This window comes from Daktulosphaira vitifoliae, unplaced genomic scaffold (assembly GCF_025091365.1).
Source record: "Daktulosphaira vitifoliae isolate Bord-2020 unplaced genomic scaffold, ASM2509136v1 Scaffold_4, whole genome shotgun sequence".
Lineage (NCBI taxonomy): Eukaryota > Metazoa > Arthropoda > Insecta > Hemiptera > Phylloxeridae > Daktulosphaira > Daktulosphaira vitifoliae.
Window position 1 is genome coordinate 41,306,035 of NW_026099575.1, and position 6,000 is coordinate 41,312,034.

The window sequence follows — 6,000 nt, forward strand, 5'->3', positions numbered from 1 at the left end:
TTTTCCTTTAAAGGTAATTCCGTCTTTTGTAAAAAAAAAAAAATCTCATACACCAAAAAAAATCACAAATATTTCTCTTTATAATTGAGCACGTCTATAGTCTGTTAGCTAGAAATTACTCTCTAGGCGATCATATACGTACTGTTTTTTGTTTCTTTCTTCATTTAACTCACCAAAACGGTTTTAATAGCTTTGAGCAGCGTCTCGCTGATTTTTTTTAATATCAACTTCCTAGCGCACATTTGTGCGTCAGACATAAAATTTACTATAGTAGTCGTTGGCTTCCGCTGAATATTAATTTTTTTTTTTTTTAGGGATATTTTAATAGACATTAGCCGAAGTAGTCACTGAAAGATCCGGCCGAGATTGAGTGAGAAAGCAAAAAAAAAAACTCCATCCCAATGGGCGTCTCGGTTTAGACGAAATAGGATATACATAGCGACGGGTTTAACTTGTTAACGATATCTGTTTTGGCGACGTTATGCAAATAGGAGACTATTAAAACGATGCCATTACGGCGAGAGGGGCAGTTTCTCGTGTACCCGTCTATTTTTCTCTGAAATTTCCTAACGATCTCAGTCGGACGGTGGACAGGGTTTTTAAACGGGTACATCCATTGAGAGATTAAGTTTTAGTGAACTCCTTACAACACTATTTTGTTACTTTGCCGTATTGTTTCCAGCCATTTGCTTGTACTCCGTTTAAAAAAGACAACGTGAGAGTTTGAAAACGGCGTTGCACAAAACACTCACAGGGATATTAAACGACAAGTTAATGTAATGTTGTTCACTGCGTACTGACTATTAACAACAGCACGAGAATGTTATGAGAATAGTTTAGCTAGTTATCCAAAGCAATTCTAATCCCGTTGGATCCGCCGATGTTCATTGAAACGTGTTAAATTAAGTGCGGGTTGTCGTCGTCAATCTTATCCACTCGGTCGCAGCATCGTCTGCCGAGTAATTACAAGTTGTATTGGCAGCGACTCATATTAAATCAAAAACCACGTCTCGGCAAATGAACTGTGTTTGGAAGCGTTTCTCCGATTAGCCGACTCGGTCAACTCTTGAAGAACAATTGACGAGAATTTCATTAAACGAAAATGTTGCGCTCGAAAACGCGTTCGATGGCGCGGCAGAAAATGGTTTTTTTATTTCATACGACTTTCTATGGTGGTGGTGACATATTTTACAAGTCTTTAAAGTTTTCAGCGCAAAATCTCGTCTATACAAAATCTTTAGGTCGCGTTTAACAGTTGTTTATTGTGGTCGAAAGAAGTAATGCGAAAAAGAAACTTTTTTTTTTTTCCAACAAAACCAACAGCTTTTTCCAAAGGTCCCCCGCTTTTGTGGAACGCACTTTCTGGAATTCCTCTAGATGCCTTGAAAATACTGGACGGCGGTCTGCCTCTGGTAATCAATGCAAACGGGCGCGAATGCGACAAACGTCTCCTGGGACGTTTTAGGAATTCAAGTCGTGGGGTCTCCGACGACCGATCGACGGACGGTCGTCGAATGTAACGCGTTTAAAGGACGTCGCCGCCGCCGCCGCCGCCACCACTGCCGCCATCTCCTAATCAATATAAAATACCCGCCGTCCTTACAGCCACCACTTCCTTCCCAGATCGTCGCCGTCGCCGTGGCGCCCCACTTTTACAAAGCGCCCGCGTCACATGTACCGATCTTCACGTTGGGTCGCACGAAACAGTAATATGGCATGCCAATTCGTGTGCCGAGTCAAGTCTAGTAAAGACATGTTGCTTCGGAAATTCAAAGACAAGTATTCAAATTATTCGGTTGGCAAGCAGCGTTAACGGCAATACCTCCTCCTCCGCGCGCCGACAGGCTGTTCCTTATTAGCGTTATTACCGCCGGTACGATGAGCGTTCCTTCAAACACCTATAAGTGTATTATAATATACACAAGGCCCCTCTTATTGACTTGCCGCCAGTAAAGAACTAAACCACATTAACTTATACAGCAGCTATTTTTATTTCTATTTACTTTATTTTATGTAAACCCCATCGAATCTCTTTAGAATTACAAGGACGAAAACTGGATAACTACGTTAAAGAAGCGAACTTTGCTACCTGTCTAAACGAAATAGCGGAAATTGAAGTGTGCGACAGAGATAACAAATTTTGTTCTTTCGAAAACAAATCATATTATATTAAAAAATGGCATAACTTTCATTGCTAGTATTTCAACTAGCCCGAAAAAATAATACAGAACGATACGGTGACTTTTAATTCTTCAAATTTTTATTATAGTATCGCAGAAAAAATGTAAAAATTATTGATTTTAATATTAAGTAAAATCTTTCAATGCACCAGCTAAATTACAATTGAAATTTTCTATTTACTTCAGTAAGTGTCAATTACAAATAACACTTGAACGTTTTAAAAAACAGTCGTCGTAACATAATTCAAACATTTTACAAGAAAATACATTTAATTTGTATTCAAGTAATTTACTAAACAAAATGATTCTTTGTACCTCTGTTGTTTGTACTATACTAGTTTGAAATTATGATAGTTAGCAATTTCAACTATTTTATAAATGTATATTCTCAATATAATGCATATAAATAAAGTTTAATCAAAATATTTTGAATTCCTACGTGTCATTTAATAATTTTAGTAATTAGATATTTTGAGTTATTTGAATTTATCATTTGTAAAAAAAATCTAAGAACGTTTGTTAAATTTTATGCTTATTCGTGAGATGAAATTTAATTTTAAATGTTATTAATTCCAAGATGATATTTTATTTTTAAAATATTCAGGCAGTGGTAAGATTTAAATTTTTATTTTTAATTATATATTGTTGAAAAGTACAATTTTTCAAATAATTAAGTAACAATACAACTAGTTAATATTTATATATCGATTTTTTATACTAGTAGTATGTTGTTATTGCTTTATTAAATTTCTATTTATTTCTCCTAAACTTTCAAAAATGATTTTTTTTTCAAGGCGCACAGTGTATGTAAATAAACTTACCGATTTGATGTGAAGGTCGTGGATGGCGCGTGTGTTGAGGCACTGTAGTCGGTGCATCACAAGTTGCCGGTCGGTGGATTGCAGGCGAACTGACGACAGCATCACGGCCTGGCGGACCGTTACAGATTCATCGCCGTAGAGTATTTGTAGACACTCTTCTTTCCACTACATGTATCGCCATTTACACTGCGGACTTGCGCGCGTAGAATTTTAAAACTATCTCTATAGCTTAGAGATAAAGAAGTGAAAAAGTATGCAAAATTGTAGAAATTTTTATACTAAGCCAAATTGTCTTTATATAAATTTATACGTGAATCCCGCATATATCGTTTTATTATATTTTTTAACAAAAATACATTATTATTGAATAGCGTATTTGCTAATTTTAAGAATTATTCTTTGATCTATTTTGCAACTATATGATCATTGCATAGCCCAGTCACCAATATTAGCTATTCTAGTATTAATTTACTATCTTTAATAAAAATATTAAATTTAATTAAAAAAATACGATAAAATTGCACTGCTGTATTATTAAGGTATTTAGTCAAATTAAAAATATAATATCTTTTTTAATTGAATAACTGGCTTATCGTGCAATTTGCACTTGTAAATCAATCTTAAAAATTGATCCAATGTGTAAACATCTTATTGTTGGTTCTTCAAAATAAATAATTCAGTCTCTTTGTTAATAAACGAAAAATGATTAATCAAATTTCTTGGTTAGTCGTTAACCCACCTTTTGATAATTACTTTTCAAGATCCAACATATATTTTAAACTTCAAAGTTTAGACATTCAATGAAGTGTAGTTAACTATAGATATGCGCGGATAAAATAATTATACACTACACCTGTCTTCGTCCGTCATATTCATATAATCTTTTAAACTGTAACTTAAAACTTATAACTTGAGAAGTAATTTTCGGAAACTCATTATCAAGTATTCAATAGCTTAAAAAATGATTTCCATAATTCTTAGTTTTAATGAAATTTCTTCTTGATACTTTATTTGTAAATAATTTACAGTTCATAGACTACAACATTTTATGCAAATTTATTCGGTTTAAAAAATGCTGCAAATTTATTTAACATTAAGCAATGAAGATAAATTACACAATTAACATTTGCAAAGCATAACACGATATTATATTATTTAATAACATCATCCGTCAAACCGATTGTAAAACAAACGCTTTTTCTGAAGAAGTTTACATTTTTTTTTAATTCAAAAATACTTGATGTCTAAATATAATAAAATAGTTATCAAAAATTTTGATTCAAGTACATCTTTTATTTAGGTTGAGTATAGAGTTAAAACTGCTTAACCCTTCTTTGGTTATACAACGACATTTAATCATTTAATTAAAATCCAACATTTTTATTTATTGAAAATTATCTAAATTTTAAGTCTAAATAATAATTATTATAGTTCATAATTTAGCACAACATGTTCATAAAAATAAAATTGTAACATGTTTTACATTGTTTAGAATATTTACACATACGAGTATATATTCATGTCTTTATTTTTTGCTGACGTTTTCAATATATTGCAGAATTCAAAATGTCAGAACAAAACTGAAGATGTATATATAAATAGTCTAAGTAATATAATAATCTATGAAAACTTTAACAAATTCACATCATTTGTGGTTTTAGTAATTGTAAAAATAATCATTTTCAACTATTTTTCATAATATTATCAAGAGAAACATTTAATAAAAAGTCATTTTTGATGGAACCCGTCACGAATTTTTGTTGAACCATTTCTACTTACTGATCTTTAAAAATGATTAACATTTATAAATAAATGATAATTGTCGATTAATGATGCAATGTATTGACAGATAAAAAAAAATGTCTATAAATTATTTCTAAGATAAATTAAAACATTATAAATTGTTAAATAAATCAATATAAAAATAAAATTCATAGATATAAATAGCAAGAATATTTGAAATTTTACCGAATATCGCTTTTAGTTAGTGTAAACATAAACAATGATTTTTTAACTAAGATTATTATCTCTGTATTAATTTACTCTGTACTAACTCGTTAACAACTAATGTTCTAATAAAACTAAAATAAAGTTGTTTAACCTAAGATGCTTTTATGTGTTTATAGTACTAACGTATTTGGTTGGTACAACGTGACAAAATAATATCTGTCCAAATCAATCATCATTAGCTAGTAATTGCCAAGGAAACGTCTATCTTCGGTATTCTTCTTTCGACGTTCCAAAATTCTCTTTCGTCTCTAACAAACTCACGTCTTACCCTCATCCCTTTATATTTCACATTTATTTACAGTGCTCAACAACACTAGCTATATTGAGGTTAAAATTGTTATTAATTCATATAAAGTACAAATTATTTAAAAAAGTCTATAATACGAAAGGAAGATGTCCAAGTAGAAATTATCGGAATTTAAGAATTACCGTAAATAAAAAATATTGAATGTTTAGTTTTAAGTTTAGCTCAATGATTTGATGCACAGAAATAAGTACATAGACGCCCTCTTACAATTATTGCCAACAACATAATTGTTTAATGTATTAGTTGTCTTTTAATAAGAAAACAATGTTTCAATATAAATAACTAATGCTCAATGTTTTATTTATTGCAAAATTTCTCAAAGGTTACTTGCTTAATTTAAAATTTAAGCAATAATCTTTTATCCAGTAGAAAAGCCTGTGCCTTATCCAGTTAAAGTTCCCGTGAAAGTTCCAGTTCCAGTACCATATGAACAACGCCATGATCATCACGATGAACACGAAGAAGATTCGCAATCAAAATACGAACAAGAAGAACATAGTAGTTATTAAATCTAAACTATTTTCTCGCTAGTCCATACCAAATATCTTGTCTTTTATTTTTTTTACTACTTAAAATATATGTATATACTTAATCGTGTTACCGATGTGATTGTTTAAGTGTAATCAAATAATATTGTAAATATAAATTATTTTTTTACCTTGTTTTATTTGACGTGAGTTTT

General features: G+C 31.0%; 1 long non-coding RNA gene across 2 annotated transcripts in view; it reads right to left on the reverse strand.

Annotated features, from left to right (window-relative positions):
* The window catches only part of LOC126904696 (uncharacterized), a 53,606-nt gene extending 50,498 nt beyond the window's left edge, over positions 1 to 3,108 (reverse strand). For both annotated transcript variants that reach the window (XR_007703801.1, XR_007703802.1), the window contains exon 1: positions 3,002 to 3,108. This is a non-coding gene — a long non-coding RNA (uncharacterized LOC126904696). The remainder of the gene's footprint in view (positions 1 to 3,001) is intronic.
* Positions 3,109 to 6,000: the final 2,892 nt, after the last annotated feature.